Raw genomic sequence first — 13,168 nt, 5'->3', positions numbered from 1 at the left:
GGAATCTTACTGCACAGTTATTTTAAGTGCAATATGATGACAACTTTGTTTTATATTGTTTTTTCTTCAGATGTTTGCGGCAGTAAAAAAATGAGTTTGCATGGCTTATACTCATTCTAGAAAGGCACAATAGGTGGCATTACCTGAATAGATAGATTCCGAACGTACCAATCAAATGAAAAATTGCTAGGCGTGCTGTTATTTCTATCAATTATGTTTATATTAATATATATTAGTTATTATCATTATAATTAAGGGATGTTAACTGTCATTATGTTATTATTAATAAAGCAGAGAGGCTGCCTTGTGGAAGAAAATGAGATGGATGAGTGGTTGGCACGAACAGTGCACGTGGAAATGCACACAAAATATGCTACTTATGAACTAATCGTTTTGCTAATCCATATTAATTAGATGATGACATGAGAAGCAGTGAACCTGACACAGATTAACATCATGAGAGTTGGACCACTGTTTATATATGTTTGTCACTATGAGAGAGGATTATGGGTTCGCTCGGCATATTAATTTCTTTTAACCTATCATATTATTATTATTATTATTATTATTATTTAGTAGTAGTCGTCGTCGCGCGTTTCGCGTGTACCCATATATGAAGATACCAATTTTAAAAAAAAATCATATTCTTAAGTAATTGAAAAAATATTAAAAAATTATAAACCATTTTTGTCCCTTTTTTGAACAATAATTCCATCAATCATCTTTTTAATCTGTTATCGAGGAATCATATTTACACAGTTAATCAATTATTGTCTTCATCGTTTTTGACTTTTTATATTATAGAAGTTAGTCTATTCTGTAACTTGGGTGACATTTGTTTCTGAGAAGGTTTTTCAGTTTTGAAAAAGCATTTTTAGGAAACATGCACGTTTGTTGCAAGTGTGTTTAGAAACAAATTTCAAGTAGCCTTTTCAACAAACTTGTTCTATCGAGAAATGATTTGAAAATGTGTCGTAAAAAAAAAAAAGGCTTTCAACTTCAAGAACGTTTACGCATCTTCAATAAAAAAAGGAAACTAAAACTTAGTATATTTTTCTATTGCACATCTCTCTATCTTATACTACTTGAATCGTTCGTAAGATAGCTAATGTTGGTCACGACTGTGAAGGGCTTTAAGAATATATTTTAGGCTTAATACCTAGATGGACCCTTAAACTTGACATGTTTTGTAAGATAGGCATATAAACTTATAAGGTGACCAGATAGACACTTAAACTTACTCAAAGTGTATTTTTCAAGTTTTTCAGTTGTTTTGAAAACAAAAACTATATTTTTCAAACATTCACAATTTTCATGGCCAAACAAGCCCTAAATATATCACAAAATATTTTTTTTAAAATGCAAAAATAAGGCAAACGCATATACATGAGACTATAAATGTGCACTTAAACCAATAAATACTCGCTAATCGCAATTTTGCAGCTTTCAATTAACTCGATTTTTTTTTTACACTTGAATAATTAAAAAACAATAACTTTAACCAATAAAAATCCTTAAAAAAAGAAATTTCAAATTAAGAAATTTCTAAGTTCAGCATTTCAAGTGTAAAAGAAATTTCAAATTAAGAAAACTGTAAAGCCGAGAAGAAAATCCTTAAAAAAAAGAAATTTCTTAATTTGAAATTTCTTTTTTTAAGGATTTTTATTGGTTAAAGTTATTGTTTTTTAATTATTCAAGTGTAAAAAAAACCGAGTTAATTGAAAGCTGCAAAATTGCGATTAGCGAGTATTTATTGGTTTAAGTGCACATTTATAGTCTCATGTATATGCGTTTGCCTTATTTTTGCATTTTAAAAAAAATATTTTGTGATATATTTAGGGCTTGTTTGGCCATGAAAATTGTGAGTGTTTGAAAAATATAGTTTTTGTTTTCAAAACAACTGAAAAACTTGAAAATACACTTTGAGTAAGTTTAAGTGTCTATCTGGTCACCTTATAAGTTTATATGCTTATCTTACAAAACATGTCAAGTTTAAGGGTCCATCTGGGTATTAAGCCTATATTTTACCAAGTCTCTTTAACCAATTTGTCATTCTTTCTTCATACGTTAGCACGAGATCGAGTTTAAGTTGTTTATACAATCAGGTTAATTATAAAGTAATTGTAAATAAATCTTTATAATGAATTTACAAGTAACTAATAAGCTATCATTAGTTAAGCATCACCGATTGTATAGAAATCGTTACAACATCTAGTATATAACTTAAATATACATATCACATAAATGCATCTAAATACACGTATTACATATGTATTTTGTACATTCATAGACACCCTTTCTGATCTTCAAGAAAATAGTCCAATCTGACATTGACGACTTTCCACAATTACCAGCGTTCAATCTGTCGATCTATTTGCAATTCAGCAATGCATCTCTGTCGTTGACATTTCCTGAAACATTGATGGACAATAATATTAAAGCATATATATAGCTATTGATGCAACTTCAATGCCTTCGTAAAAGAGTAACAAAAGGATAAATATAAAGTAGCAATTAAATCAAAATAATTCTACTAATATGAAGTTACCCAGATGTTTCAACCAAAATTGAACTTTCAGGATAAAAAATGAAGCAACTATAATTATAACCCAAAGACCAGAACGACATCTCTATGAATATCTGTAAAAGGAAAAAGAAAGTAGTTACCTCAAAAAGCCATTGCTTCCTTGCTCATCTTTTGTTGGGTCCATCCCATAATTTGAGGAAGGAAACATCTTCCTCATTTTAAGGAAGAAAACAAGGAAGAAAACATTTCCCTTGTTTTGAGGAAGAAAACATATTCCTTGTTTTAAGGAAGAAAACATCTTCCTTGTATTTGACAAATTGTCAAGTGCTTGCTTGAGTCACAAATGACATCAATAGGTTCATTTCATCCCTATAAATAGGGAAGCCTTCTATCATTTTTAGAATCACCAAGAGCAAGAGAGAAAAACAGTAAGGAAAACACTTGAGTGAGATATATGTATTCAGTTTAGGATTGGTTTTTTGTAATAGTTGAGTGTGAGAGTTGCTCCTCCTATTATAATTCTGTTCCGGTTATGAATAGAAGACTTTTCCAATCCTAATAAGTGGTATCAAGAGCTTGGTTAATCTTCCAGGCCAATCTTTTAAAGTTTCGTAAAATTTTCAGTCAAAATTTTTTTGTCCCAAATTGTGCTCTGAGTATACCATTAGAAAGATCTCGTTCCGAGGATTCCGAATATATATTTTTCGGAATTTTTCGACCACCGGAAGGCCTCCAAAAGTCCAGTCAAAGTTTCTCTTCTCTGTCCACCATCGCTGCCGCCGCTCCGCCACCTTCCGGCCACCAGCTCGCCAGAGAAGACGACCGGAGAAACCCGATCCGACCAACCCGTTTTGTCCAGACCAACCCGTTTGACCAGAACCAGATCTGGTCAAAGTCCAATTGCCACATCATCCTTTTGCTGACTCTTTCAACCAGCCAGTGGTTAAACCGGCCCGATTCAGTTTGAATTAGTGCAGCCCGGTTCACTCTGTTTTTGTCCGATTTTCAGATTGGTCAGACTGCTTCCCTAAGTTTTCGACCATTCCGGATTCAACCGTGAGTCCCGTTTTGCCTGATTCTGCTTCCACAGTCCAATACAAGCAGATTAGGTGCACTTTATCATGGAGAAATCATCATCGGATACCATGATTCCGCTAATATCCTCAAATTATAACATGTGGAAACCTCGTATGGAGGACTTGTTAAATTTGAAGGATTTAGCCGAGCCGCTCGAAAATAAAGGTGCCAAACCCGACAAGAAGACAGACGAAGAATGGGCAAGAATGAATAGGAAAATGGTCGCACAAATTCGACAGTGGATTGACCATAGTGTATTCCATCATGTCGCGCAGGAAACGAGTGCTTACAAACTTTGGGAAAAGCTTGGGAGCATGTACCAAGCAAAAACGGCTCGAAATAAAACATTGTTAATGAGGCGATTGGTAAATCACAAGCTACGTAGCGGTACCTCTGTCACAGAACACACAAGTCAGTTCCAAGATCTCGTGAACCAGCAAAGTGCAGCCGAATGGGTTCTCAAAGATGAGGAGCAAGCAATCTTGCTCATAAGTTCTCTACCTGATAGCTGGGAGACTCTTGTCGTCACTCTCAGTAATTCCGCCCCCAATGGTAAGGTGACCATGCAGATGGTCACAGATGCCTTAATAAACGAGGAATCGCGAAGAAAAGAAGCCGGGGTAGATCAATCATATGCCCTTGTTTATGAAAATAGTGGACGCAACGGAGGTAGAAGCGGAGGTAGAGGAAGAGACCGAGGCAAAGGTAGAGGTCGAGGTCAAAGTAGAGGAAGATCTCAAGTTCGAGGGAGATCACGAGAGCGGGGAAAGTCCATCGATACCAACACTTGGTTCGAGGGCTATTGTAACTATTGTGGCAACTATGGCCACAAGAAGGTGGAGTGTCGAAAGCTTAAACGAGAGCAGCCTCAAACTAACCAGAGTTCGAGCAAGGAAGATGGTGAGACCATGGTCACCGTGTCACCAGACATTGAACTTGTTACATGCGGAGAGGAAGCATGCTTACACGTGGGCACAAATGATATTGAGTGGGTGATTGATACTGCTGCATCATTCCATGCCACTCCACACCGGGATTTGTTCAGTACTTATAAATCTGGAGACCACGGCGTTGTGAAGATGGGCAACACCAGTTTATCGAGCATTGTTGGCATTGGTGATGTGCACATAAAAACCAGCAATGGAAGCTCACTTGTGTTAAAAGAGGTTCGTCATGTTCCGGATATGAGATTGAATCTGATCTCAGGAGTAGCTCTGGATCGACAAGGGTATGGAAATTTGTTCAAGGATGGTACGTGGAAGTTGTCCAAAGCTCTATGGTTATTGCTAGAGGACATATTTGTGGTACTCTTTACAAAACCAATGTAAAGTTGTATCGACCGAGTCTCAATGCAGTTGAAGAAGAGACATCGCCAAACTTCTGGCATAGACGATTGGGCCACATGAGTCTGAAGGGATTGACAACTCTTGCAAAGAAAGAAGCCATCTCAATAGATAAAGACGTAATTTTGGATCCCTGTGATCACTGTTTATTCGGGAAACAACATAGAGTTTCTTTCAGTTCCACCAGAAAGAATCGTTCCGAGTTGCTGAGCCTTGTCCACTCTGACATGTGTGGACCCATTAAAGAAGAATCTCTTGGTGGTAGCAAATACTTCGTGACATTCATCGACGACGCATCACGGAAGGTTTGGGCTTATTGTCTCAAATCTAAGGATGAAGTATTCGATCGTTTTAAGACATTCCATGCTATGGTAGAAAGGGAGACTGGAAAGAAGCTGAAATGCCTCCGATCCGACAATGGAGGCGAGTACACTTCCCGGGAGTTTTTTGCATATTGTGCTGAACATGGGATCAGACATGAGAAAACGGTGCCTTGAACACCACAACATAACGGTGTAGCTGAAAGAATGAACCTCACTATTGTTGAGAAAGTACGATGCATGCTCAGTATGGCTAAACTGCCAAAGCCATTCTGGGGCGAAGCTGTTCTGACAACTTGTTATCTTATAAACAGGTCACCTTCAGTCCCATTGAACTTTGAAGTTCCAGAAAAGATATGGTCTGGGAAAGATATTTCATATTCTCACTTGAAAGTGTTCGGGTGCAAGGCATTTGTGCATGTATCGAAGGAGTTGAGGCAGAAGCTTGATCTCAGATCAACTCCGTGTATCTTTATCGGCTATGGAGATCAAGAGTTAGGATACAGGCTGTGGGATCCCAAAATGAAGAAAGTGATTCTAAGTAGAGACGTCGTGTTCCATGAAAACCAATTTCATGAGTGTGCTCTAACAGTCAACAAGCAACGAAGTTATCATGCTCCAGATGATGTCCCTGAATCACCACACATTCCTCTCAACAACGAGGAACTTCATGATAATGTCCATGATGAACAAGAAAACATTGATCCGGCAGATGTTGATGATGATCAAAACGAAGAAATTCTTGAGCAGGGGGAGCCTTCACCCCAAGACGCAGCTGGAAATAATCAAGTTCGACGTTCTGCACGAGGGTTAATCCCACAAAGGTCATACTCGCCAACAGAATGGATCCTTCTTACCAGCGAGGGGGAGCCAGAGAGCTTTCAAGAAGCTCAATCTCATCGTGAAAAATCCAATTGGCGACAGGCCATGGAGGAAGAAATGAATTTTTTACAAAAGAATCAAACATATGAGTTGGTGAAACTTCCTCCGGGAAAGAAGGCCTTGAAGAACAAATGGGTATTCAAGCTCAAGAAAGATGCTAGCGGAAATATCGTGAAGTACAAGGCAAGGCTCATAGTCAAAGGTTTCCAACAGAAGGAAGGAATCGACTTTGATGAGATTTTTTCGCCGGTTGTGAAGATGATGTCTATCCGAGTGGTTCTCGGATTGGTGGCAAGTATGGATCTTGAACTTGAGCAGATGGACGTGAAAACAGGTTTTCTGCATGGTGATTTGGAGGAAGAAATATACATGGAGCAGCCCGATGGTTTCCGAATCCCAAAGAAAGAGCATCTCGTTTGCAAGTTAAGGAAGAGTCTCTACGGTCTCAAACAAGCCCCAAGGCAATGGTACAAAAAGTTCGACTCATTCATGCTGAAACATCAATACAAAAGAACAACTACAGATCATTGTGTGTATTTGAAGAAGTTCCATGATGGAAAATTTATCATCCTTCTGCTCTATGTGGATGATATGCTGATAGTAGGCCAGGATGCAACTATGATCAACAACTTGAAGAAAGATTTGTCTAAGTTCTTTGATATGAAAGACTTAGGCCCTGCACAACATATCTTGGGCATGAAAATCATTCGTGATCGAAAGGCAAAGAAGTTGTTCTTGTCACAAGAGGAATACGTTGAACGCGTGATCAAAAGGTTCAACATGAAAAATACCAAGCCTGTTGGTACTCCATTAGCAAATCACTTCAAGTTGAGCAAGGAAAGTTGTCCTTCTTCCGAAGAAGAAAAGAAGAAGATGAAAGCAGTGCCCTACTCTTCAACAGTTGGAAGTTTAATGTATGCAATGGTGTGCACAAGGCCAGACATTGCTCATGCTGTCGGTGTTGTGAGAAGATACTTATCAAATCCAGGAAGAAAACATTGGGAAGCTGTCAAGTGGATACTACGGTACCTGAAGGGTACATCCAGACTTTGTTTGTGCTATGGGGGAGCTAAGCCGATTTTGGAAGGTTACACTGATGCTGACATAGCAGGAGATTATGATAGCAGGAAATCAACTTCGAGTTATATATTCAAATTTGCAGGGGGAGTTGTGTCATGGCAATCCAAGTTACAAAAGTGTGTATCACTATCAACCACAGAAGCCGAATACATTGCCGCAGTTGAAGCTGGGAAGGAGCTTATGTGGCTGAAACGTTTCCTTCAAGAACTGGGTTTCCAACAAGAAGAATACACAGTTCATTGTGATAGTCAAAGCGCTATGGATCTCAGCAAAAACTCGAGGTACCACTCACGCACAAAACATATTGACGTTCGATATCACTGGCTCAGAGAAGCAGTCGACCAACATGAACTGAAGCTCTCCAAGATCAACACAAACGACAATCCTGCAGACATGCTGACCAAGGTGGTACCGAGAGACAAGTTCGAATTGTGCAAAGAACTTGTCGGCATACACTCAAACTAAAAGCCAGTGTACCCTCCCTCAGGTGTATGGGACTGGAGGGGGAGATTTGTTGGGTCCATCCCATAATTTGAGGAAGGAAACATCTCCCTCATTTTAAGAAAGAAAACAAGGAAGAAAACATTTCCCTTGTTTTGAGGAAGAAAACATCTTCCTTGTTTTAAGGAAGAAAACATCTTCCTTGTATTTGACAAATTGTCAAGTGCTTGCTTGAGTCACAAATGACATCAATAGGTTCATTTCATCCCTATAAATAGGGAAGCCTTCTATCATTTTTAGAATCACCAAGAGCAAGAGAGAAAAACAGTAAGGAAAACACTTGAGTGAGATATATGTATTCAGTTTAGGATTGGTTTTTTGTAATAGTTGAGTGTGAGAGTTTCTCCTCCTATTGTAATTCTGTTCCGGTTATGAATAGAAGACTTTTCCAATCCTAACATCTTTTAGGATGAAAAATGGGAAAAAATAAGTCTGCTTTTCATACTGCAGCTCCACTTTATACGGTGCAACAAACGTGTGATAAAACTATACGTAATTATTATTATCAGAGGAAGCTCAAAGGACAAAACAAATAAAGATTAAATGTAAATCGACTACCATTGGCAGATGAAACAATTCTTTACCAAATTTTCATAACTGCAGCCTTCAATGACTGCTGGAAGAATTAATAGGTTACACCAACACCAACACCAACACCAACACCAACAGGCCCAGTATAATCCCACCATGTGGGATCTGGGGAGGGTAGAGTGTACGCAGACCTAACCCTCACCTTGAAAGGTAGGGCGGCTGTTTCCGAAAGACCCTCGGGAAGAATTAATAGGTTGAGAGTACTATAAAAAGATATCAAAAATTTCAACGTATATCAGATACATCATATTAATTTAATGATGTATTCACAATTTAATGAAAGTAGTGAAAGAGACTCAATTTATTATGAAATACTTTTACATGTTAAATATGTAATTAATATTGAAGGAGCAATTTAGTTTTGGAGGGTAAAAATGCCATTCAATATTTTATGGGCATTTTGGTAATCCAACTTTGCACTTTGAAGCTTCCCACTTTTAATATACTATGATATGATGATTATCATCATTTTTAATAGGAAATGAGTGAACGATCGAATCAAAATGATTAACGACATGGTTATCATCCATAAAATTGCTTTACTACATCATATGTTTGTTGAAGATAATGACTCCATTAACGTTTTAGAAGAGAAGAAAGTTCTGGAAAAGAAGAAGAAGTCGTGTTTGGCTTTTTGTGGTTCAACACCAACACAAATGAAGCCTTTAGGCTTTGACCCTCTTTCACCGATTGGGCTTTTAAAAGGCATTGGGTCTTTGGCAGGTATTGGGCCTTTTCCCACAACAGACAGCACAGTGTTCAGAAGGCCCAACTACTCAGCTCACAATAGCCCAATTTCACAAAGCAGTCCTTTATTCTATTCAGATTATATACGTAGTAAATACGGTACCTAATTTTCCTATTATGCCCTTTTATACATTGTAGAGGAATAATTAGTGATAGTGATGTATAGGACAACTGGATAGTTAGTTAGAACAGAGGCATCTTTTTTATTCTTTTTCATTCTGATTTTGTATATATACCCGAGGATAGATGATGAAAGAAAGACACAAGAAATTTTCTCACAACATTTTATCTCAAATTCCTTCATGGTATCAGAGCATTAAGGAACATTTTCCTTTGTTTTTTTTGTTTTTTGCTTCACTATTTTATCACTTGTAATTCTCAGCCTTTACCATGACTGGGAATGCAAATCAAACAAATGAAGGTAACACTTCAGAGAAGTTTGTGACTAATACAGCTGCTGATATTTCAAACCCCTATTACCTACATCCATCTGATTCACCAGGAATGCAATTGGTGAATTCAATTTTTGATGGTAAGGGGTATGCATGTTGGAGTAGGGCTATCATCATAGCTTTATCAGCCAAGAATAAACTTGGAATGATAGATGGTAATCTCATTGAACCCGATTCATCATCTGCACAACATCAATCTTGGTGTAGGTGCAATGATATGGTCATATCATGGATCCTTAACTCACTTTCAAAAGACATTGCACATTCTGTCCTTTATTCCAAAACTGCAAGAGAAATATGGAAAGATTTATCAACTAGGTTTGGACAGTGTAATGGTGCTAAATTATACCAGTTACAAAAAGAACTTAATGATGCTATCCAAGGTTCTAATGACATAGCTGGTTATTTCACTAAAGTAAAGAAAATATGGGATGAGTTATATGCACTAAATACTTTTTATCACTGATCCTGTAACTGTACTTGTGGTGGAAAGATAAAAACTGTTAAATCTCATCAACATGGGAGGTTAATACAGTTTCTGATGGGTCTTAATGATGCATATTCAGGGATTAAGAGTAGCATTCTCATGCTAGATCCACTTCCCTCAATTGGATATGTCTATTCTCTACTCATGCAAGATGAGAAGCAGAGAGAGGTACATGTTGCAGCTCATACTTCTGAGGCTGCCTTCTTGGTCACAAATCACCAGAAGTTCAACAACAACAATCAGAAATCTTCAATGACGCAGAGGTTTGGAACAGCTGGAAAATTCAAACAAAATTTTGACAGGAACTATGATCAACAGAAGGGAGGATTGTTTTGTACTAATTGTAAAATGACAAATCATGTTGAGGGAAATTGTTATAAGCTAATAGGGTATCCAGCAGATTTCAAATTCACAAAATCAAAGAAAAATCAATATCCTACTCAGCATAACAATCAGTACTCTGGTAACAATCAGTACTCTCAGCATACAAATCAGTACTCTTTATACCAGATTTCAGATTTAACTTATTTCTGTTCACAAGTTTACCACACAATTTGACTGTTTCTTATTTTTCTTTTCTTGTGGTGCAATTTTCCAGGCCTCTTCAATGAAGAGGCCAGTGGTTCTTGGGGAGGTTAGAGATGGGCTTTATCTACTCAAGTCCAATCCAGTCAAGCCTAAATCAGTCCATCCAGTCAAGTCAAGCCAACATAATCAAGTGCCTGTTAGCACATTAGTTTCTAAGTCAATTTGTGAACAGTTTTCCAGTGATAGTATTAAGTCTAGTTCTGTTTCTTTTTCTTGCAATAGTGATACTCAGTTTGATCCTGTTTCTAGTTTTTCCATTCCCAATGTAAGCCTATGGCATCAGAGGTTGGGACATTTGCCCATTTCTAGTATGAAAAATATGTCTAAATTTTATTTATCTTCTCTACATACTTTGATTCCTTGTGATGTGTGTGCAAAACCAAGACAAGCAAGACTTCCTTTCCCAGACAACACTATTTCCACCAAAGCTATATTTGACCTAATCCATGTGGACACTTGGGGACCCTATAAAGTGGATACTTATGATGGGAATAGGTATTTTTTTGACAATTGTTGATGACTTTAGTAGGGAAGCATGGACTTTCCTTCTAAAAACTAAGTGTAATGCCTTTCCTACTTTACAGAAATTCTTAGTTTTTGTTGAAAGACAGTTTAATAAAAAGGTTAAGATCCTTAGAACAGACAATGCCAAAAAACTAGGATCCAGTTTGGTTAATTCAGAATTCCTATCCTCTCAAGGTATTATTCACCAAACTAGTTGTGTAGCAACCCCTCAACAAAATGGAATTGTTGAGAGAAAGCACAAGCACTTATTAGAAACTTGTAGGGCCCTTCTCTTTCAGTCAAATTTGCCTATAGTGTATTGGGGGGAGTGTCTTTTGACTGCTACATATCTAATCAACATGCTGCCTTCTAGAATTCTTGCCTTCAAAACACCTCATGAGATTTTATTTTCCAGAAAACCAAATTATAACTCTCTAAGGGCTTTTGGATGTCTATGTTTTGCTAGCACACCATCTCAATTCCGAACCAAGCTTGACCCTAGGGCAGTGAAATGCATTTTTCTTGGCTATCCTTTTAACCAAAAAGGATACAAGCTTTTAAATCTCTCTACAAATAAGGTTTTTGTTTCAAGGGATGTGAAATTTTATGAAGGTATTTTCCCTTTTGCAGATTCCCCACCTGATTCACCTTCTATTTTTTCTACTTCTACTCTTTTTGATTATTCCTATTCACTTGTCAACACCTACTTCACCTGCACCACAGTCTGATCCTAGTCCATCTTCCTCTCCTCTCCTTTCGTCTACTCAGTCCCCTAATGATGCTATTCCCATTACTCATCCTGATCCTCCTTTGCACCCTATTTCTGAGACCAGAACATCTTCTAAAGTGACTAAACAACCTAAGTATTTGGCTGACTATACATGTAATGCTGTTTTTTTAACTGATCTGACTTCTTCTTTTACAACCCCCATTACCCCTACTGGTTTGCCTTTCTCTGCTCTATCTCAATCAAACAAATCCCTCATCAATTCTGTTTGCCTTATACCACCTGAACCCACTAGTTTCTCTAAAGGATCCTTATACCCCTGTTGGCAAGAAGCTATGGCAAAGGAGTTTGAGGCTTTGGCAGCTAATCAAACCTGGGACATTGTTGATCTCCCACAAGGAAAAAAGGCTTTGCCCTCTATATGGGTTTATAAAATAAAATACAAAGCAGATGGCACAATTGAGAGGTATAAGGCTCGTTTGGTAATCAGGGGTGATGTGCAAAGAGAGGGAATTGATTATAACGAGACATTCTCACCTGTCGTAAAAATGACTACTGTGAGATGTCTCCTGGCTGTTGTTGTGAAGAGAAATTGGTCTATCTTCCAATTAGACGTTAACAACGCTTTTCTTCACGGGGATTTACAAGAGGAGGTGTATATGCAATTACCAGCAGGTTTGCCTGTTTCTGATCCTAACAAGGTTTGTCGACTAAAAAGATCTTTATATGGGCTTAAACAAGCCTCGAGACAATGGTATGAAAGGCTCACTGGTGCCTTAACTTTCAAGGGATTCTCTCATTCTTTTAATGATTATTCCCTTTTCTACAAAAGGACTCCTAATGGCGTATGCCTCATTGCAGTTTATGTTGATGATATTCTCATAACAGGTGATGATCAAGATGAGATTGATTCTGTCAAAGTTTTTCTTAACTCTGAGTTTCAAATCAAAGATCTAGGTCTGGCCAGTTTTTTCTTGGGTATGGAATTAATCAGAGAAAAACAAGGCCTAATCGTCACACAAAGAAAGTTTACCTTGGAATTACTTTATGAATTTGACTACCTTGATAAAAAGTCAGCACCTTCACCTCTTGAGCCTTCAACCAAGCTTCGTTCAGATATTGGAAAGCTCCTACCAGATCCTACAATTTATCGCAGATTAATAGGAAAACTAAATTTTCTTACTCACACTCGTCCTGACTTAAGTTTTGATGTGCAACACTTAAGTTAGTATATGCAGACACTAAGAGCACCACATTATCAAGCTGCGATACATTGTTTACGTTACCTTGTTGGCACTCCTAGTTTGGGGCTTTTCTTTCAATCAGGAACTTGTTTCGACAT

This window comes from Lycium barbarum, chromosome 12, assembly GCF_019175385.1.
Source record: "Lycium barbarum isolate Lr01 chromosome 12, ASM1917538v2, whole genome shotgun sequence".
In the NCBI taxonomy this organism is placed as follows: Eukaryota; Viridiplantae; Streptophyta; class Magnoliopsida; order Solanales; family Solanaceae; genus Lycium; species Lycium barbarum.
This window is presented reverse-complemented; position numbering follows the sequence as displayed.